Raw genomic sequence first — 23,672 nt, 5'->3', positions numbered from 1 at the left:
AATAGGAACATCAACAACAGTCAAATTATTACAAGCCTTTCCATACGTCACAAAATTGGTGCAGTCTTCCTCTTCGTCATCCTCTAGCACAACAGCTAAGTGTTGTTCATTGCCATGAATGAAACCTTCGCTACGGAAGCTAAGTTGCATATCCGCAGACCTTGCAGTTGATGATCCTCACTGAAAGCCCATACCGGTTCTACCTTTTTTGTCGGAGACCTCTACCATGCACCCCCACTGATCAACATTGTCTTCTTCTACAATCTTCTTTGCATCCTTCAATGATGACATAGGTGCCCCAACACTCTTTTCAACAGCAATAGATAAGGCTTGGAACGGAGTTCCAACCTCGTCCTCAGCTTTAACATAAGAGAAAGATGACAGGTGGCTAACCAACAGCGCCTTCTCCCCGCTAACGATTACAAGCTTTCCATTTTTCACAAATTTGAGCTTCTGATGCAATGTGGAGGTAATAGCTCCCGCCTCATGGATCAATGGCCTTCCCAACAAGCAACTGTAGGCCGGGTGGATATGCATTACTTGAAAAGTAATCTGGAAGTCACTCGGACCTATCTTAACTGGAAGGTCCACTTCACCAATAATTGTTTTGCAGGAACCGTCAAAAACTTTGATGATTACACCGCTATACTTCATAGGCGCTCCTTGATATGATAGATTTGACAATGTTGACTTTGGCAGCACATTTAGTGACAACCCGGTGTCAACAAGCACATTCGACAAAGCATCATCTTTGCAATTCATGGAGATATGCAAAGCCAAGTTATGATTTCTGCCCTCCTCAGGGAGTTCTTCATCCCAAAAGTTGAGATTGTTGCAGGAAGTGATGTTAGCCATAATATGATCAAACTGATCTACTGTAACATCATGTTCCACAAAAGCTTGCTCGAGAACTTTCTGCAGTGCTTCTATGTGCGCTTCTGAGTTCAAGAGCAGAGACAACACTGAGATCTTTGAGGGGGTTTGGAGCAGCTGCTCCACCATATTAAACTCACTTCTCTTGATCAATCGAAGTACCTCATCATCATCATTAGCCTTTAAATCGCTGGATTCACCAGACTTGCCCTTTGAAGCACTAATCGGATCCACAGCAGGCACTTCTACCTTCTTACTAACATCTGATTCTTCTTTATCCTTTGGGAACACCGACCCAAACACACGACCACTTCGGGTCACCTTGGTAATATCAGAAATGCTCACCATAGAACTGGTCATAGGCAACGGGACCTCTTGACCATCTTTCATCATCGTAGCATTATACTGACACGGAATAGCTTTATCAGATGAATACGGGACTGGGCCCGCTAACCGTTGATCGTGTTGATTCGCAAGTGCACGAGTTACGTCAAAGTAATATAAAAGAATATTGATCCCAAAGAGACCAATCGTCAATCTATCGATTACTATCATTACGGTGTTTATCTAAGGCGGTATAAAAGAGATGTTGGATTTTGCAAAATAACGGTAAATAATAAATGCAGGTAAAGACAGGTTGAATGTATCTCACGTCAGTTAACTGATGTTTCGATTGTCTAAATAGAACTACTTATGAGGCAATATTTTCTACTCTTGAAAAGAATCCATTTAACAGGAACTGTCGCTTTCGCGTATTCAGAACCGACTTTACCCTTAAATTAAGGCCTCTTATTGTCACTTATAAAAGGTGCGCAGAACGCTAAAGTAGTAAACTTATTTTTAAGGAATGAGACTCGTAAACTTAGTTGAAAAGTGATTTTGATTTGGAAAGTTTACCCAAGGAGTTTCCTGATTTTAAATCTATCAACGCGTCCGAAAACAATTTCAAAAATAGTTTTTCCTTAAAGTGATAAAAATTCCTAGTTATTAAGCCAGGGTGGTTTCGCACTCCTTGAATAATTAAAACTAACCAAGTTTGTTTTAGAAAACTCAAGTTAAAAATCAAAACAGTCTTTAAAGTATTTCTACAGATTCAATATGTGAAACATTACTTTAACCGTGATCCTTACATTCTAACCTTTAAAAGATTTAGCCAGACATGGTAACACAAACAAACACAACGGTATTAATCATGATAAAAAGTTTGTTTTAGAATGTGAGGCGTAAAGAGTGAGTAAAGTGCGGAAAATAAATAAAGTAAAGCGAGTGCGGAAAATAAATAAAGTAAAGCGAGTGTGGGAAATAAATAAAGTAAAGCGAGTGCGGGAAATAAATAAAATAAAAGCGATGCGGGAAATAAATAAAATAAAAGCGATGCGAGAAATAAATAAAATAAAAGCGATGCGGGAAATAAATAAAATAAAAGTGATAAATAAGAACCTGCTCCAAATGGAGGGCTTTAAATCTGGTACAAAAATAAACCTCCGACTCCTGAAGTTAAAGACGACAACAACTCAAAGTAACCCAACTCAATCTCACTAAGGTGCGATAACCCCCTGATGTGACGGATTACCGCTATTACAAATGACAAATATATGCTTAGTGTTAAAAAAATAAGTTGGATGATTAGAAAACGAAATGGAACGAGCTATTTATAGAGGATTTCAGCAGCTTGCAAAGACCATGGTGCCCTCCAACTTCTCTGTAGTGGGAACGTGATTTCCAAAGGTGGCGCCCGCCATCCCTTCATGGCACCCGCCATGTGTGTAAATGGGGAAGATCATGGGAACGTGGCGGTTACCTCCTTGTTGAGGGCTGATGACTCATGGCTTCTCTTATAGCGGCCGCCATGTGCAACGCCATGTGTGTAGTTTCGCCGAAAAACCCTAATTTTTGGTCTTTTTGCTTCGTTTCTTCCAAAAGAGTCTGGAAGTGCTAAATATCTGAAAACAAGAGAAAAGAGAGCATAATACAACTAAAATGATAATAAAGTCCTAATAAACATGTGAAATCCGAGTCAAAAACACGGTGTAATTCAGTGTGATCAAATTCTCCCACACTTAAACCTTTGCCTATCCTCAAGCAAAACACTTTATAGTTTATGCAAGAAAAATCAGTATCAACCAGAGTTAATTCAAGGCAAAAAGACTTATAAGTTCATTTAAGGAATGTATCTGTTAGACGGTGTGGCTAGTGATCGAGAGGGGGGGTGAATAGATCACCTCTTTGAAATTTAACGGATTTGAAATTTTATCAGAGTTTTCAAAGTTGGCGGAAAAATCAGTCCCGAATCGACTTCCGTCTATTCTGAACCGCTACTAGAAAGCCGGACACACAAGTTTAATTGCTGGATTTTAATGAGAATGACAGAAACAATTCACACCAGAATTTTAACTAATTGAATGCACTTATCATTAAAGTCTATTTCCAATGAATAAAATCTAGCTAACCGTTTTGTCAAACAGTTGGTGTGTATGTGATCGATGATAAACAGCAATGGAGTTTGATTAAAAGTTTTCTTGCCACTGCTGTCTTGCAACAGGAACAATCACCACACACTAACTGAAATTGCGAAAACAGTTTTAAAACGTAAAGAGGAGTAAGGTAAGAATACGATACGCAGAGATTTGGTAAGGAAGTTCCCCACGTCGTCCTCGCGTGTGGGTACGTCTCCCTCTCAATTTCAAATGAAATTGAGAACTTTGATTATCAATTTTTGCCGAATCCGTTGATACAAGGTTATGATACAAAGACAGAATTCTAAACTCTAAGAACCTCTTCTTGTATGAACCTTCACTTGATCTGAGCACGATCAAGATTTTCCTGCACGAAATTGCAAACAAAAAACTTATATATTATGCAAAGGTTATTGTGCAAAAAAACTTATATACGAACGAGTTTAAGAATTACATAAGCTAAGCCATATATTGTGCAAAAAAAACTTAAGCAACAAGAAAAAAATGCATTTAATCCAAATAGCAGTCAGTATGTGTCGATGCATATGGCCATGAATCGATCCATAGCATGCAATTTTGTTTTTAAAGGGTCTATGTATCGATACAAACGACGGATGGATCGATACATCCTGAACCAGTTTTGAGAAATTTGAAATGCATAAGATATGAATCGATGCATACATGTTTGGATCGATACATACTGATGCCAAACCAGATTTTAATGAATTTTTGTGCAGTATGGATTTGCATTATGCCCAGAAGTATGTCATGATAATTATGCCCAAGTATGATTCACAAATCAGAATTTTTAATGTTAAAAAAAACTTTTTTTCTAACATACACACTCATATAATTCTAAACGAGATATAGATAGGAGTGATATTACCTCTGTTGGTGTAACCTTGTGAGGAATAAGTGTAATCTAAAACAAATCTCATCAACCAAGGTGAGGCATAATAAAAATAAGAGGAAACATGCTTATCCTTATCCAGATTTTCGTTGGTAGGCATAGGGGTGTCAATTGATTTTGAGTCATTCATTCCAAAGCGCTTGAGTAGTTCTCTGCAGTATTTTGTTTGACATACTGTTGCACCCTCATCAAGTTGCTTTATCTGCATTCCTAGGAAGTAATTCAGCTCCCCCATGAGACTCATCTCAAATTCACCCTGCATAACCCTTAGAACGAGTCATTACTCCCTTTGAAATATCTCCCAAGATGTTGTCGATAGGATGGTCTTTTGAAGATTTCCAAGCTGGTGGAAGGTTATTCACTTCAGCTGTCCTTTCTTCCTCATCTTCTTCATGACTAGTATCTTCCTCCTTCTCATGGGCAGCTGTTCTGGACTGATCAGTTTCCGAAACAGCTTCCTTGAGTATGTCTTCTGTAGATACACCTGCGTCATCAAAAGAAATACATTTTCCGACACTTTTCGGATAAGACTCATCAACAGATACATGGACAGATTCTTCAACAGTAAGTAAACGCTTATTATATTATTTACTCTTACTCCTTTAAACACAATGTTCTGTTCAGCATGTTCAATTATGCAGCAAGTTTTTGTGAAAGAAACTTTATAACCCTTGTCACACAATTGACTTATGCTTAACAAGTTGTGTTTAAGCCCCTCTACTAAATGGACATCAGAAATAGTAGTGGTAGAGGGATTACCTACACTACCTTTACCGAGTATAGCTCCTTTGTTATTGTCTCCATAAGTAACATATACCTTCTTCTTTGCTTTGAAGTCTATGAAAAGCGATATGTCACCGGTCATGTGCCTTGAGCAGCCGCTGTCAAGAAACCATCTTCTATCTACGGAAGCAAGGCACTCATCCTACAATATCAAAAGAGAGAAGTTGGTACCCAATTTTCATTGGGTCCGAGTGGGTAAGTGCTAACATGGTTGCCTTTTGGCTTCCATTGATAAATACCTTTAGGAACAAGAAATCTCCTAAACTTGCATTTCTCAATGGTATGGCCAGCACGACAACAATAATGACATAAACCATGATGATGCGTTTGTTTATTCTTGTTCATTAAATCCTTTGGAATAAAAGAGTATTTTGCATATGGAGGATTTAATGACTTCTTAAACAACCTAGAGTCAACGGCATAAGTAACCTTAGGTTGTAACGCTTTCTCTAATTTGACCTTGAGAGTGTTTACCTCTTTTTGCCAAATATGACAAGCGTCACAATACCTAACTTTACTACATCCATCAATGTCAATATATTTTGAATTTTCTGCAATACTAGCTTTTAATGATTCTAAAGCATTTTTAGCTTTGTATACTTTACCTTCCAGAAATGAAAAAATTTGTTTATCGGAAGATAATCTTTTAAAAGCATCTACAGCTTCGTTATGCAGATTTTCAAAAGCTATTTTCAGTTCAGCAAAAGTCATAGAAGAGAAATTATTATAATAGGCTTGTTTTACCTTTTTATCATTGATTTTCTTCTTGTGGTAGGACAGATTTTTGGTGTGAGCCGTAAGGCACAGATTTGCGGTTTCATCACTATCACTTGAACTTTGTGTGCTTGATGAATCACTATCACTTTCCCATGCAATGTAAGCTCTTCTTTGTTTGTTGTACCCTTTTGGTGGAGCTTTTCCTTGATCCTTATACTTCATAGGACAATCTGTTTTATAATGTCCAGATTTACCACAATTAAAACAAGATCCTCTTCCTCTACTCTACTCTTCTTATTCTCTTCCTGTTTTGAATCTGTAGATTGTCTTCGAAACTTCAGGAGATTTTTGTCGGAATGCTTGACTCCGTTCTTTCGAATGAATCTATTATATCTCCTCACAAAATGTCTCATTTCCTCATCATCCGAATCTTTGTCACTACTAGAATCATTGTCACTTTGCTCTTTTCTTGAGGACTTAGAGCTAGAGGCCACAAGAGCTATTGGCTTCTTCTCTCCCTCTTTGTCTCTTTTCTTCTCCTTTTCCTTCTTACTTTTATTCTCATATTTTTCAAGACTTTCCAATGCTTGCTGATGTTCTTCCAGCTTTCCAAACAGAGTTGTAATCGTAAGTGTCGTTAGATCGTTGGCTTCCTTAATAGCTGTTACTTTAGGTAGCCATTCCCTGCTAAGACACCTCAGAATTTTATTAGTAGCAATTTCATTGGAAACAGGTTTTCCAAGTGCATTCAACCTATTAGTGAGATGAGTGAATCTCTTTTGCATGTCGGAGATAGATTCTCCTTGTTTCATGCGAAAGAGCTCAAACTCTTGATTAAGTGTGTTAATGCGGGACTGTTTTACTTCAGTCGTACCCTCATGGGCAACTTCTAAGGCATCCCACATTTCTTTAGCTGTCGTGCAATGGGATACTCGATAATACTCATCAACACCAAGTGCTGAAATTAGTATATTTCGAGCTTTCCAATCACACGACCACTTTTTCTCATCTTTCTCATTCCAATCAGCTTCTGGTTTAGGAACTATGGCGCCAGCCGCATTTGTCATAGTAATTTGAAACGGACCATTTTCAATGGCAGCCCATACTAGCCTATTCACAGAATTTATATGAACTCGCATGCAGTCTTTCCAGTAGCCGTAATTTTCACCGTTGAAAATAGGCGCTCTATTATACGCCCCCTTTGGTTCAGAATCCATACTGTTACACGCAGCCACAGAGCACCAGCGAACCGGCGCTCTGATACCACTTGTTAGACGGTGTGGCTAGTGATCGAGAGGGGGGGTGAATAGATCACCTCTTTGAAATTTAACGGATTTGAAATTTTATCAGAGTTTTCAAAGTTGGCGGAAAAATCAGTCCCGAATCGACTTCCGTCTATTCTGAACCGCTACTAGAAAGCCGGACACACAAGTTTAATTGCTGGATTTTAATGAGAATGACAGAAACAATTCACACCAGAATTTTAACTAATTGAATGCACTTATCATTAAAGTCTATTTCCAATGAATAAAATCTAGCTAACCGTTTTGTCAAACAGTTGGTGTGTATGTGATCGATGATAAACAGCAATGGAGTTTGATTAAAAGTTTTCTTGCCACTGCTGTCTTGCAACAGGAACAATCACCACACACTAACTGAAATTGCGAAAACAGTTTTAAAACGTAAAGAGGAGTAAGGTAAGAATACGATACGCAGAGATTTGGTAAGGAAGTTCCCCACGTCGTCCTCGCGTGTGGGTACGTCTCCCTCTCAATTTCAAATGAAATTGAGAACTTTGATTATCAATTTTTGCCGAATCCGTTGATACAAGGTTATGATACAAAGACAGAATTCTAAACTCTAAGAACCTCTTCTTGTATGAACCTTCACTTGATCTGAGCACGATCAAGATTTTCCTGCACGAAATTGCAAACAATTCACCGGTTCCACGACCTGCTTGCGAAATCCCCCGATCTCCAAACGCAACGCTGCGGCTGAATATGTTCTGCAAACGTGACTCCCAAACCCTCAAGAACACTCCAGTTCTTGAAGGACAAACCAGTAGGTTTTTCCTAGAAACCCCCTTCAATCTTCAACTCAGCTAGATCCTCGATCGTTCCACTGCAAACCACAGCTAGATCCTTGATCGTACCACTGAATGTTATCTCGATGCTTCTTTAATCCAAAGAACAAGAATGGTTATGTGTAAATGTTCTTGAAGAAAAGTGATTGAGAAGATGAAGAAGATGAAGTCTCTTTCAGGTTTCTAATTGCTCTCAAACAATTGCTCCAACACTGCTTTTGATCTTGTGTTCAATTGTTTTCCCTCAATGAATTCGTGCCTTTTGCTGCTGTCATAACCTGTCTTATATATGCAACCACAAGAACTGTTATAAAACAAAAATAGCTTTATGCATTGATACATGAGAGTATGCATCGATGCATACTGTAATATAAGTGAGTATTTGGTGAAATGAATTAATCATGTATCGATGCACAATTCGTATGTATTGATGCATGCTCCTTTTTCACTAGCATGTATCGATGCCTAATGCGTATGTATTGATACACAGGCTGTTTCAATTTGTCATGTATCGATGCCTAATGCGTATGCATTGATACACAGTCTGTTTCAATTGATCATGTATCGATGCAGGGATCGTATGGATCGATACATGGAGCCTTTTGCCTTTCATGTATTGATGCATGACTCGTATGCATCGATGCATACTGAACAAAAGAAGTTTTGTGATATACCACATGCAGTATGTATCGATGCAGAGGCTTATGTGTTGATGCATACTGACATAAAATGGATTTTATGTGTTATTTTAAGAGATGTGTCAATGTAGGTCTTTTATGTAAAGTTATGCAACAATAGAATAGGATAGAAACACAATAAAAACACAAGTGTATCAAGTGATGTAATGCACAACCAACATTTGTATGATGATCACACAATTTGCTATCATTCAAAATTAATTCAAGTAAAGAATTCTCTCACAGTATCGATAGGTACTAACGAATCGAACTAAGTATATTGTAGTGACACTTCCCGCAATTGCGGTCGTAGGCTTCGTTCCTATACAAATCAATCCATATTACCCTACCATACCTAAGCCTTCTTTTTGTTTTCTTAAAGTCCTTTTCATTCAGGTGCAATCATATTAAGCCCGTTATCTGTACATACTCATAGTAAAGTGATCGGTTAGTGATTATGATCTTAAGCATGGGGCTCTGGTACATAAGTTGGTGTAACCCCTTTATTCAACCCAATTTGCAGTCGTGGGGGATTGGATTGTGATCCACCCTACCAAGTTCAGCACAAGATACCTCTGAACCAACAAACAAATAGGCTTATTATTTTATTTTTCTAAGCATGGGGCTCCGAAACATAAGTTGGTGTAACCCCTTTATTTAACCCAATTTGCAGTTGTGGGGGATTGGATCGTAATCCACCCTACCGAGTTCAGCACTAGATACCTCTGAGCCAACAAACAAATGGGTTTATTTGTATATAATTTTTATTTTTCTTCTGCATGTTTCACATATGTCTTTATTTTGTTGGGTTAAATGACCGTGTGAGAGTCACCTAGCCCAAATTTTCATATGACTTGAGAACAAAGCAGGATTTTTGTTGTTGTGATCATTCACTTATTTTCATCGGTCCCCTACGTAGAGCATGCTTAAGCCGGAGCTGACTGCTAGGATAAACTACTTAAGGACTTATTTGGAACAAAAATTGGGGCTACAACATATGGGATATCGGGATCGACTCTTATAATCATGAAGCCTAAGGTGTTAAGACAATACTGACTTTTAGAAAAAGATTTCCCAAGTCTTTTACATCTTGTTATAAACCTATCTTATAGCCTAAATGTTCAAGATGTATTGTTTTCTTGGCTAAAATTTTTTTTTGTAAGGTTAAAGAAATGGGGGAAATAAGGATACACTACACAGATGACTCGTCAGACACATGTTATTTTATTGAAAGGGAAAAACAAACAACTAAAAGATAAAACATACTAAAATTAAAAGAAAACGGTAAAAAGCGATAAAAGTAAAGGAAAGCGATAAAAAACAATAAAGGAAAGATGAAAAGAGATAAAATCTCCTCCCACACTTAAACCGAACATTGTCCTTAATGTTTCGATATGAGATAGGGTAGGAGTAACCTGGAAGAGAGAGAGAGAGAGAGAGAGAGAGAGAGAGAGAGAGAGAGAGGACTAGGGGTGAGCACCGGTACCGTCACCGTCCCCGCCCTGGTCAGGATGCTTGGGTCGACGACGTCTGGTTCGAGTACTAAGTCCTTCCTGTAGCTGCTGAGAACGACCTAGGAGAGATCCTTAGGTGGCCTCGATGAGAGCGAAGTGACGCTCATTAGCCTGTCGCTGGCATTGCTGCTCATTAGTGATCGCAAGCAATGACTCAGTGACAATACAATGTGCTTGCTCACTACGCTGCTGGGAAGCTACCATAAAACTCATATTATTTGATAGTTGTTGGTTTATGGTATTCAGAAGGGTGTCACGCCTTTCCTCAGGAGCCAGGTGCTTGCGCCATATCTCCTCGGTGATGTAGAAACCGAGAGTGGTACCTGCAAAAGGGTTAGAGGAAGAAGGTGCGGTGTGTGCAGGTGATTCAGCAGGAATATCATGAGCAGGTGATTGGTCGCGCCGGTCATACTCATCATCGGTCCCTTGCCCATCGCCCATAGGAACGTTAGGTGGCAAAGGGTCAGTAAAGGGTGGAGCATCAAGATTGTATGTCCAGTTCCTCGCATGTCGCACATCTGTACGCTGAGAGCAAGGTAGGAAAACTCTGGGGTACAGCTGCACCATGTATCATGAGGTAGAAACTACCTTCTCGCCGCACCTTGCATAATTTCATATCTTTCAAAAACTTCAAGTTAATGGTGCGGTGAGGGAGTGGTTCCAAGGTGGCTAACTCAGCGTGTAGATTCAACGCTCTAGCAATGGAGGTAATCAAACCACTGAAAGAGATGGTTCCTCCCTTTTTAAGGATGGCGGACATATGGGCCAACATGAAAGGAACAGGATTGATCCTGCGATTAGTGAGGCAACCCTGTAAAAACAGCAATTCTCGGGCATTTACTTTGTTAGAATTTTCCCGGCCAAATATAGTACATGCCAAGAGGTATCGAAAAATACGTATGGCCGGGTTATGGATATTAGAAGCCAAAATTCCTTCAAAGGAGGTGACATTCACATTAGATAATCTGTTCCAAAAAGTAAATGCCTCGAGTGCCCATTCAGTATCTAAGGGTGTCTCACAGATAGCACTCTCACCATAAGACATTCCGAGTAAACCCGCTAAAGCATCGGTAGTGTACTCGTATTCTACATTAAACATTCTAAAACAGACGGTACCTACCATGCTAGCAGTGCCGGGGTAAATAGTGTAAATTAGGGAACTTAAAAATTCCCTAGTGAGCCTATCGTAGGTTGGTGCTTTACTAGCAAAAATATCGTGTAACCATAGATTATCAAGCATGTGGAAAACACTATGGTATGTGCCTAGAGTGTACAAACAGTCTTCGTCGACATACCTGGTAGTGAGGATCTCCCGAGTTTGCAATCTTTGCAAAATCTTGTTTTGTCGCTCACCGGGCTTTCCTCCATGAAGAATGATGTTGTTAAACTCCATTCCGGCCATTAATGGTGATTGTAGAGAAAAATGAGTATTTATAGGAAAGAAATGAAAAAAAATGGAGTTGAATGGGTTTTTGGTGGAGAGATGAAGAAGTGAAGTTGGGAAATGGTAATGGCTTGTAGTGAAAATGAGAAGGTTGGGAATTTTTTTATGAACTTTGGTGGAGTTGGGAGAAGAAGAAAATGGGTTTGGAGAGGTTGAAGAAGGTATAAATGGTGAAAAAGGGAAATCTGCTTGTTACGTCATGGCGCCCGCCATGAAGTCTATGGCGCCTGTCATGTCTTCGGATTTGGTTGGGCCGGCTATGCTCATTGCTACTTCGGCTTTTGCGCTTTTGTCTTCATTTTTTTTGTAAAAGGGGGGTGCATATAGGTATCCATGAATGTTGTTTTTTTGTTTTTGATTTAAGTTTGATAAAACAAAATAAAAAGAAATAAAATAAAACAAAATAAAATAGTAAAGTAAAATAAAACAAAATAAAACAAAATGGACATAAAAACATAATAATTGAAATAATGCATATATATATATATATATATATATATATATATATATATATATATATATATATATATATATATATATATATATATATATATATATATATATATATATATATATATATATATATATATATATATATATATATATATATATATATATATATATGAAGAGTCAAAAATAATTCACGAGTCCAGAGATCTTAGGAAAAATAAAGCAAGCATAATGTCAGAGGAAACAATAAAAATAGGCATGAATAATAAGTAATGGGAAAAGTAGGTGAATTCAAACGGTATTTCTCGGTTCATGATGGCATCAATGCTCGGGGTATGATGGAGTCTCTTCGTCTTCGTATCCTCGAAGTTCTACGATCTGGCGTCGGAGGTCGGCGATCTCGTCATGCAGCATATCAGTCTCGGTGTCATGTGAGGTAACTGATACTTCAACCTGCAAAGCAACATCAGCAAGCTCCTGGCGAAGCTGAGCTATCTCCATGCGAAGCTTAACCAATTCAGACTGCATCGGTGCGATCTTCGGCATGTCTACTGTCTCTCCCTGCCCTTCTATGGCGTTTGCCCAGTTGGCCTGGTCAATAACACAAGTCACCTGGGGGTCAGGTAAAGTGAAGTGGTGAATGGTGTCACCCTCAATTAACAGCCTGTATTGATTCGGTTAGGAAGAAGATCTCCTCATCAGGCCACGGTCCAGACAAAAATCAATATCCATCAAGGTGTAACTACAGTAAGACGTCAGGTGAGATAGTCTTCTATCGAGTCCCAGGGCTGAGGCTATATGAGTCACCGTGCTTCCAACATGTATAGGGCTCGCAGCAGAGCGAGCATTAAGATATAGACTTTCGATCAAGAAAGCTCCACAATCTACCGGGCGTGACTGAGTGGTACAGTACATGAAGAAGATCTCTTCAGCACTCACATGCGTATCAGGGTCACTCTTCCCCAGGAAGGTGTGGGCAATGATCATCTGGAAGTATCGAAAAGTAGGGTTGTGAATCTTGTTGGAGATTTGGGTGGAAGGGTCAGGACTACCTCCACACGATATCACTCCAAAACTTCTCGACGTCTCGACTCAAAAAATAGCTCATGGGGAGCTCAGATGAAGCATCATAGGCAGTCTGAAAACCAAGCAAGTCGTCGAAACACTTGTGGTTGAAGGTGTATTCTGCCCCAAACAACCTGAAATTAAGGTATCATCCATCACTGGCGTGACCAACATAGGGCTCGTAGATAAGCGAGCTCAGGAACTCCAAAGTCAGGTTCCTGTAAGTCACGTGCATAGCATCAGTGTATTCATCCCACTGCAACTGATTGCACAAATGCCTGACACTAGGCTCAATGCCTAATGCCTCCATGCAGCTCAAGTCAGGATAACTGGTGGGCAGCATTGGGCGCTGTGAAAGCATGGTGTAGCGCTGCTCTTGAACTGGGTCACGAAAGATTACTGGCATAGTGTCGATATTCTCCATTCCTGAAAAGTTAGATTAGAAACAGAGGACACCTGAAATCACAAATATTATAACTGTTAGTCTCCACATAGATATACATATATATAAAACAAATAAAAATATAAATTGAAAATAGTAAAAGTAGTGGAAAAGAAATCATGGGTTGCCTCCCATGCAACCCTTGTTTAACGTCGTTAGCTTGACGATTCGAACTTTATACGTTAGAGGTAGGAACTGGAGGATCGATCAGAGTTTGGTCATAACATTCTGTGGGGATGTCACCTCCTTGGTATTGCTTCAGTCTTTGTCCATTTACCACAAACGGATTACAGGAGTTGTTTCGGATTTCAACTGCTCCAGATTTTAGGATTTTGGAAACCTCAAAGGGGCCTGTCCATCTCGAACGCAGCTTACCTGGAAAAAGTCGTAATCTCGAATTGAAGAGGAGAACAGAGTCGCCTATATTAAATTCCTTTTTCACAATCCTTTTGTCATGCCAAGCTTTGGTTCTTTCTTTGTATATAACGGTATTCTCGTAAGCGTTCTGGCGGAGTTCCTCCAATTTGTGAATATCAAGGATTTGCTTCTTGCCAGACGCTAGGTAATCCAAATTTAGGGTCTTGATGGCCCAATATGCCTTGTGCTTGAGTTCAAAAGGTAAGTGGCATGACTTCCCGTAGACCAACTGGTACGGTGTAATTCCAATAGGGGTTTTGTAAGCAGTTCTGTAAGCCCACAGTGCTTCTGTTAGCTTTTCAGACCAATCTTTTCTAGATATTGATACAGTTTTCTCCAAGATCTGCTTAATCTCTCTGTTAGATACTTCCACTTGACCATTAGTCTGGGGGTGATACGGTGTTGCTACTTTGTGTTTCACTCCATATTTCCTTAAGAGTTTATTAAATATCCTGGATATAAAATGCGATCCACCATCACTTATGACAAGTTGTGGCACTCCAAATCTGGGAAAGATATTATTCTTGAACATCTTAATGACTACTCTTGTGTCTTTAGTGGGTACGGAGATAGCTTCTGTCCACTTGGACACATAGTCAACTGCTACCAAAATGTATTTGTTTCCCAATGAAGATGGAAAAGGTCCCATGAAATTGATACCCCAAACGTCAAATAGTTCTACTTCTTGGATGTTCTTCAAAGGCATTTCGTCACGTCTTGAGATGTTTCCAGCGCGCTGGCACTGGTCACATCAGACAATATAAGCATGGAAATCACGCCATAATGTCGGCCAATAAAGACCAGCTTGAAGGATCTTAGTGTATGTCTTGGATGTGCTTGAATGTCCACCATAGGGTGATGAGTGACAATGTTCTATGATGTTTCTGACTTCTTCTTCCGGGACGCAACGTCGAAATATGTTATCAGTTCCTCTTTTCAAAAGGAGTGGTTCGTCCCAATAGAAGTGTCTTATATCTTTAAAGAACTTCTTCTTTTGTTGATAGTTAAGGTCAGGTGGTATGATATCAGCGGCTAGATAGTTCACAAAATCAACGTACCATGGTACTCTGCTAATTTCTGATATTGTCCCTAGGTTGTCTCTATCGGGTTCAAGGGGAGCGGTATCTATCTTAGCTATCAGTCTGTCATAGGTGAAGTCATCATTTATAGGTAAATGATCTGGCTTTAAATGCTCTAATATGGAAAGATGGTCAACAACTACGTTTTCTGTTCCTTTTTTGTCTCTAATATCTAAGTCGAATTCTTGTAGCAAAAGGATCCACCTGAGTAATCTAGGTTTTGCATCCTTTTTGCTCAGAAGGTAACGGATAGCTGCATGGTCTGTATAGACTATAATCTTAGATCCTACAAGATAAGACCTAAATTTATCGATTGCGAAAACTACACCTAGGAGTTCCTTCTCTGTTGTTGTATAATTTAATTGAGCGGCATCTAGGGTTCTACTAGCGTAATATATTACGTGTAGTTTCTTATCTTTTCTTTGCCCTAAAACAGCTCCTATAGAGAAATCGCTAGCATCACACATTATTTCGAAGGGTTTAGTCCAATCCGGGGTTTGTAGAATGGGTGCTGAAATTAATGCTTGTTTTAAACGGTTAAAGGCTTTGATGCATTTTTCATCAAAAATGAATTCGATGTCTTTCATCAGAAGGCCGGCCAGGGGTTTTGTTATTTTAGAGAAGTCCTTTATGAAGCGTCGGTAGAAACCGACGTGTCCAAGGGAACTACGGACTTCTCTAACTGTCTTAGGAGGGTTAAGGTTTTCTATAACTTCTATTTTTGCTTTATCGACCTCAATGCCTCTTTCAGATATTATATGTCCTAACACTATGCCTTCTTTAACCATAAAGTGGCACTTCTCCCAGTTTAACACAAGGTTAACTTCTACGCATCTCTCTAGGATTTTCTCAAGGTTAATAAGGCAGTCTTCAAAGTCTAACCCACACACCGAGAAGTCGTCCATGAATACTTCCATGATTTCGTTGAGATAATCCGTGAAGATTGACATCATACAACATTCGAAAGTAGCTGGCGCATTACAGAGTCCAAACGGAATTCGTCTGTAAGCAAACATTTCGTAAGGACAGGTAAAGGTTGTTTTCTCTTGATCCTCGGGGAGAATGGGTATTTAGAAAAATCCAGAATATCCATCAAGATAACAAAAGTAAGAGTGTCTGGAAATACGCTCCAGCATTTGATCTATAAATGGAAGGGGGAAATGGTCTTTCCTAGTTTCCTTATTGAGCTTCCTATAATCTATGCACATACGCCATCCGCCTTCTATGCGTTTAGCGACATGCTCTCCCTTTTCGTTCTGCATGACTGTGATGCCTCCCTTCTTGGGTACCACATGTACAGGACTTACCCACTTACTATCAGAAATATGATAGATTATACCAGCTTCCAGCAGTTTAAGGACTTCCTTCTTCACTACCTCACTCATTACAGGGTTGATTCGTCTCTGATGTTCTCTGGAAGGTTTTGAATCCTCCTCTAGTGAGATCCTATGCATACACATGGATGGGCTAATACCTTTTAAATCAGAGATGTTGTACCCTAAGGCAGAGGGGTATCTTCTTAAAACATTCAAGAGTCAATTTGTCTCGTCTTGGTTTAAGGTGGCACTAACTATTACTGGGTGGTTCTTTTCTTCATCCAAAAACTCATATCTTAGGTTCTTGGGTAGTTCCTTAAGTTCTTGGGCTGGTTTTTGAGAATCAGGTAAAGGGTCTGAAGTATGATCCATACATTCGTTAGTGTGAGGTTCCGTTTCTTCTAACTCGTTGTCCTTTTCATTCGGGTTTAAAAATGGTTCGATCTTAGGTTCTCCTTTATCGAATTCTCTTATGCACTCATCTATGATATCAATCGCATAACATGCGTCCCCTAGAATTGGTGCCATCAGGAATTTTGAAAGAATGAACTCGATCTTTTCATCCCCTACTCCGAAGGTTAATTTCCCTCTTTTGACATCTATTATAGCTCCGGCTGTTGATAAGAATGGTCTACCTAAAAGGATAGGGATATCTTCGTCTTCTTTTATTTCCATTACCACAAAGTCTGTTGGGATATAAAGTTGACCGGTCCTAACTGGGATGTTTTCTAAAATTCCTACAGGATACTTAATAGACCTATCCGCTAATTGGAGGGACATTTTAGTTGGTTGAAATTCTCCTAGGTTTAACCTTTTACATACAACTAAGGGCATTAAACTCACACTAGCGCCTAAGTCTAGGAAAGCTTTGTCGATCACATGACTCCCTAAAATTCAAGGTATAGAAAAACTACCAAGGTCTTTCTCCTTCTTAGCAAGTTTATCCTCGGAAATAAAATTGCATTCCAAGGGTTTTGGGTCATCAAGCCTACGCTTGTTGGTTAAGATGTCTTTGAGAAATTTGGCGTAAGACGGAATTTGGGTGATAGCTTCGGTGAAAGGAATCTCTACATGAAGCTTCTCTATTACTTTTATAAATTTTTGGTATTGGTTATTGACTTTGGTTTGTTTAAGTCTTTGCGGATATGGGTTTGGTGGTTTGTATAGGGGTGGTGGTTTGTAAGTTTTATCCTTGGCTTCACCTTCTTGGTTGGTTTGTTTCGCTGGTTCCTCCGGTTCCTCTTCTTGGTTGGCATGTATAGAAGTTTTGGACTCACTCATTGCTGGGTTATGAGGCCCTTCGTAAGCGGTCCCACTTTGTAACGAGATAGCGTTAGCTTGCCCTCGAGGGTTTGGTTGAGGTTGTCCAGGGAATTGGCCTCCAGGTGTAGTTTGTGGGGCTTAGTTTTGTGCTACCTGTGAGATCTGGGTTTCAAGCATCTTGTTGTGAGTGATTATCTGATCAACCTTGGTTCCTAATTGTGTTATAAGTTTGTTTACGTGAATGTTATGGTTTAGGAATTCTTTATTTTGCTAAGTCTGGCCCGATATAAAGCTCTCCATGATCTTCTCAAGGTTAGACTTCTGGAGCACAACTTGCATAGGTTGGTTTGGTTTTGTGGCTTGATAACCTTACGGTCTCTGAGGTGCATGATTTTGGATAGGGTTCTGGTTTTTATAGAAGAAATTCGGATGATTCTTCCATCCAGGGTTGTAAGTGTTTGAAAATGGGTTACCTTGGGCATAATTCACTTGGTCGGTGTTCAGGTCGTTTAAAAGGTTACACTCTGCTTATTTGTGTCCTTTAGATCCACAGAGTTCGCACTCTGTGTGGACTACTACTACGGTGTTAGTGTTCGTAGACATATGTTCAATCCTAAGGGCTAAAGCGTCCATTTTCGCCTGCATCATGTCTAGAGAGCTTATCTCATGTATTCCACCTTGGGTCTCCTTTTTCTCTATTAATGCTCATTCAGTTCCCCATTGGTAATGGTTTTGGGCCATATCCTCAATTAGGTCACAAGTTTCGGGATAAGGTTTGTTCATCAGCGCGCCACCTGTGGCAGCGTCGATGCTCATCTTGGTGTTATAATGGAGTCCATTGTAGAAGGTATGAACGATCAGCCATTGTTCTAGGCCATGGTGTGGGCAGACTCTTAATAGCTCTTTATATCTCTCCCAAGCTTCGAAAAGCGATTCTCCTTGGTTTTGAGCAAATCTAGTTATTTGGTTTCGAAGAACAACAGTCTTACTAGGGGGAAATATATAGCAATGAATACTCTCCTAAGGTCTTTCCAGGTAGTTATTGAATTGGCTGGAAGTGAATCTAACCATGAACGTGCTCTATCCCTGAGGGAGAAAGGAAATAATCTTAAACGGATAGCATCGGGTGAAGCGCCGGTAGATTTAAAGGTGTCGGCTAGTTGGATAAAAACTTTTAAATGTTGATTCGGGTTCTCAGTAGCGAAACCCACGTATTGGTTATATTGCACTAATTGCAACAAAGACGGTTTTAGTTCGAAATTGTTAGCAGGAATAAGGGGGTTTACTATACTCGAACTAGGTTCCTCGTTAGAGGGTTGGGCAAATTCCTTAAGAGGTCTCCTATCGCGATTGTTGGCCATAGCTTTCTTAATTCGGATGAGTAAGAGGCGTGTACGAGTATAACGTTCGGGTTCCGCTAAAGGATCTACTAAATTTCTAGTACTACGGGTTCTTCGTATTTACCGGATAATAATGCCTTAGTCTAGACGGTGTAACAACAGGGTATGAAATTTGACGAAGTTGGTCCCCGGCAACGGCGCCAAAAACTTGATCGTGTTGATTCCCCGGCAACGGCACCAATTGTCAATTTATCGATTACTATCGTTACGGTGTTTATCTAAGGCGGTATAAAAGAGATGTTGGGTTTTGAAAAATAACAGTAAATAATAAATGCAGGTAAAGACAGGTTGAATGTATCTCACGTCAGTGAAGTGATGTTTCGATTGTCTAAATAGAACTACTTATGAGGCAATATTTTCTACTTTTGAAAAGAATCCATTTAATAGGAATTGTCGCTTTCGCGTATTCAGAACCGAGATTACCCTTAAATTAAGGCCTCTTATTATCACTTATAAAAGGTGCGCAGAATGCTAAAGTAGTAAACGTATTTTTAAGAAATGAGACTCGTAAACTTAGTTGAAAAGTGATTTTGATTTGGAAAGTTTACCCAAGGAGTTTCCTGATTTTAAATCTATCAACGCGTCCGAAAACAGTTTCAAAAATAGTTTTTCCTTAAAGTGATAAAAATTCCTAGTGACTAAGCCAGGGTGCTTTCGCACTCCTCGAATAATTAAAACTAACCAAGTTTGTTTTAGAAAACTCAAGTTAAAAATCAAAACATCCTTTAAAGTATTTCTACAAATTCAATATGTGAAACATTACTTTAACCGCAATCCTTACATTCTAACCTTTAAAAGATTTAGCCAGACATGGTAACACAAACAAACACAACGGTATTAATCATGATGAAAAGTTTGTTTTAGAATGTGAGGCGTAAAGAGCGAGTAAAGTGCGGAAAATAAATAAAGTAAAGCGAGTGCGGAAAATAAATAAAGTAAAACGAGTGTGGAAAATAAATAAAGTAAAGCGAGTGCGGGAAATAAATAAAGTAAAGCGAGTGCGTGAAATAAATAAAATAAAAGCGATGCGGGAAATAAATAAAATAAAAGCGATGCGGGAAATAAATAAAATAAAAGTGATGCGGGAAATAAATAAAATAAATGCGATGTGGGAAATAAATAAAATAAAAGTGATAAATAAGAACGTGCTCCAAATGGAGGGCTTTAAATCTGGTATAAAAATAAACCTCTGACTTCTAAATCTAAAGACGACAGCAACTCGAAGTGACCCAACTCAATCTCACTAAGGTGCGATAACCGCCCGATGTGACGGATTACCGCTATTACAAATGACAAATATATGCTTAGTGTTGTAAAAATAAGTTGGATGATTAGAAAATGAAATGGAACGAGCTATTTATAGAGGATTTCAGCAGCTTGCAAAGACCATGGTGCCCTCCAACTTCTCCTTAGTGGGAACGTGATTTCCAAAGGTGGCGTCTGCCACCCTTCATGGCGTCCTCCATGTGTGTAAATGGGGAAGATCATGGGAACGTGACGGTTACCTCCTAGTTGAGGGCTAATGACTCATGGCTTCTCTTATAGCGGCCGCCATGTGCAACGCCATGTGTGTAATTTCGCCGAAAAACCCTAATTTTTGGTCTTTTTGCTTCGTTTCTTCCAAAAGAGTCCGAAAGTGCTAAATATCTGAAAACAAGAGAAAAGAGAGCATAATACAAACAAAAGGTTAATAAAGTCATAATAAACATGTGAAATCCGAGTCAAAAACACGGTGTAATTCAGTGTGATCAACCGTATAACCAACGACGATACTGGTCTATTGCTAACATTGTTATTGTTGTTGTTGTCGTATTGAATAACCAATCTCTCTGGCTGCTTGAAAATGGGCACTATGACATTTACATCATCATTTATATGACGGGTTTGAACAATCTGATTCATGCCTTCATCCATCAGTCGTTGGATGTTTCTTTTCACGACTTCATAACCCCTCAGGTTGACACTGCAAACAACACAACCCTCGTGGTCATGTTCACAATCACTCACCAAGCAAATGTCCTTATGCATCTGCACTAAGGACCTCTGGATAAAACGAACATCAAAAACCTTAAACTCGCCAAGACAACCATCCACCATATTAACAGAAGAATTTCCATGAGCGGGTAATGGATTTGCTTTCACGTTCGGTGCATGGTCCTCAAAGGACACCATTCCACTCTTCATCAGCTTCTGAACCTCATACTTGAGTGGATAGCAAGTTTTTATATCATGTCCGGGTGCCCCTTGATGAAAAGCACAACGGAGTTCAGGTTTATACCACCACGGAAGTGGTTCTGGAATTTGCGGTCGGTTCCTTGGTTGGATTAGGTTTTTGAGAACCAAAGATGGATAGAGTTATGCTATGACACAGGAATTGGGTCAAAAGAGGCCTTCTTCCTCTCAAAGTTTTTTTGATGATGATTGTTGGTATCGTTGTTGTTGTAGGTGTTTGCTCGTTGTTGCGGTTGTTGTTGTTGACGTTGTTGTTGTTGAATTGGTACTGATTGATTATTAGAGAATACATGGATAAATGAAGATACTTGATGATGATGTTGACGGGGTGGTTGATTCTTCCTGATTTGAGGCCTCCTCTGCCTCCCATTGATTACTGAATTAGCTTCGTTGTCTTTCTTCTTCCCAAAGCTACTGCCATACCTCTTACTTGACGATGCTTCATCTTTTGACAAACGTCCTTCTCAGACACCTTCCTCGAGCCTCATCCCCATGTTTACCATTTCGGTAAAGTCACTGGGGCACTAGCAATCATACGTTCATAATAAAATGAACTCAGGGTCTTCAGAAAGATCTTTGTCATCTCTTTTTCCTCCAAAGGAGGAGTGATTTGAGGAGTCAATTCCCTCCATCTTTGCGCGTACTCCTTGAATATATCCTTATCCTTCTGAGACATAGACCTCAACTGGTCTCTATCAGGCGCCATATCCACATTGTACTTATATTGTTTGACAAAATCCTCCCTCAAGTCGTTGAAAGTGTGAATGCTTGCACTGTCCAACCCCATATACCAACGGAGCGCAGCACCGGTCAAACTGTCTTGGAAGTAGTGAATTAACAGTTGATCATTGTCAGTTTGGGTAGACATCTTGCGGGCATACATCACTAGATGACTAAGTGGACACGTGTTCCCTTTATACTTTTCAAAGTCAGGCACTTTGAACTTCACCGGGATCTTCACATTTGTCACTAAACATAACTCAACAACATTTTTCCCAAACAAATCCTTACCCCTTAGTGTCTTCAATTCCTTGCGCAACTCAAGAAACTAATCCTTTATTTTGTCCATTTTCTCGTAAACATCCGGACCCTCATACGGCTCAGAATGATAAAAGGTATCCTCTACACGAGGTAAGGTGTGCACAACGGGAGGTGGCACAGACATGACCGGGCTAGATGTCGGCATGGAAGCAAAGGTAGGCGTGAAGCCTTCAGGCATGAAGTTCGGAGGCATTCCCCATGGGAATCCGGCAGACATGGCAGGCGCAAAGTGAGCGGGAACAGGAATGGTAGAGGTAGCCACCTCTGAAATAACTGTCCTCGAAGGAGGAGTTGCGGGCGTTGGAGAAGATTGGCTCTGAGCAGCCAACACTGACTCCATCATGGCAGTCAGTCGAGAAATATCGTCCTTCAGTTCTCTGTTGTCTTTCTCGAGATGTTCCATGATTTTGATATGATTGGCGCGAGTGTTGTACCGATGAATCAGCTTGGATGAAGCACAGAAGAAACATCAATGAGACATCTGGCGAAAGAGAAACCTGCTTATGCAAATGATGCATGAAATGTAATGCTTGTTTTTTTATTTCTATTTTCAAGGAACTTACTATATCGTTTGCAAATATATATATGATTGCAACAATTTTATATGACCAAAAATCTCTTTTATTTATATAATTTGGAAGGATTACACTGAGTACAATTTCAGAAACCAAAAGAAAAATACAAGATAAAAGGAGACTAGTCATCCTAAGGATCCCTAACAACCATGTCAGAAGATTTGGCTGAAGGCGCGTACTTCCTTCGAATGTGTGTTGTACCGATGAGTCAACTTGGCTGAAGCATAGAAGAAACACCAATGAGACATCTGGCGAAAGAGAAACCTGCTTATGCAAATGATGCATGAAATGTAATGCTTGTTTTTTTATTTCTATGCAATTTGGGATTGATAATCGCACACTCAAAAATTTGCTAACTCCACATATATAGAAAGATATGAGGAGTTGAATTTTTAGGTGTGTCAACTGAGTTGCTTCGGTTTGACCTCTAAGCAACTCAATCTTCTTGCCTACATTGGTAGGACTTCAGACAACCAAAGATCCAAGAGAATTGATGAGAATTGAGTGAGAATCGAAGAGATGAAGTTTTCTGAAAATTACCTTCAATGATGTGTAGAACTTGAGGTTGCTTGCTTCAAACACGATCTGATGACACTTGAGAAGCTTGCAGGAAGTGGTTAGCAATGGTGCAAGGATTTGGATCCTGGAGTACTTGAATCTCCAAACAGTTGAGATTCAAACTCAATTTTCAGATTGAAAATCATCAGGTTTTCCTTTAGAATGAAAGGGTTTCAATTGGGGGGCAAAGCTGGCATGCAAGGTCTGTTTGAATTGAGCTCTAAGGGCCTCTATTTATAGAATTTGGGATTGATAACTGCACACTCGAAAATTTGCTAAATTTGCCAATGTGATGCACAAGCTTGCATGGGCGTGTACAGGCCCATGAAGCAATCCATTTTGATCCAATTGCAACTGTACTAAAGTTCAAATGATGC

General features: G+C 39.6%; 1 non-coding gene across 1 annotated transcript; it reads left to right on the top strand.

Annotated features, from left to right (window-relative positions):
- The first annotated feature begins 18,360 nt into the window (after positions 1-18,360).
- On the top strand, positions 18,361-18,467 carry LOC127108636 (small nucleolar RNA R71). Its single transcript, XR_007796162.1, has one exon. It is a non-coding gene; the product is annotated as a small nucleolar RNA R71 (small nucleolar RNA).
- The last annotated feature ends 5,205 nt before the right edge of the window (positions 18,468-23,672 follow it).

The sequence above is a fragment of the Lathyrus oleraceus genome, chromosome 7 (assembly GCF_024323335.1).
Source record: "Lathyrus oleraceus cultivar Zhongwan6 chromosome 7, CAAS_Psat_ZW6_1.0, whole genome shotgun sequence".
In the NCBI taxonomy this organism is placed as follows: Eukaryota; Viridiplantae; Streptophyta; class Magnoliopsida; order Fabales; family Fabaceae; genus Lathyrus; species Lathyrus oleraceus.
Note: the sequence above shows the minus strand (reverse complement) of the source record. Positions and strands in the feature narration are given on the sequence as shown.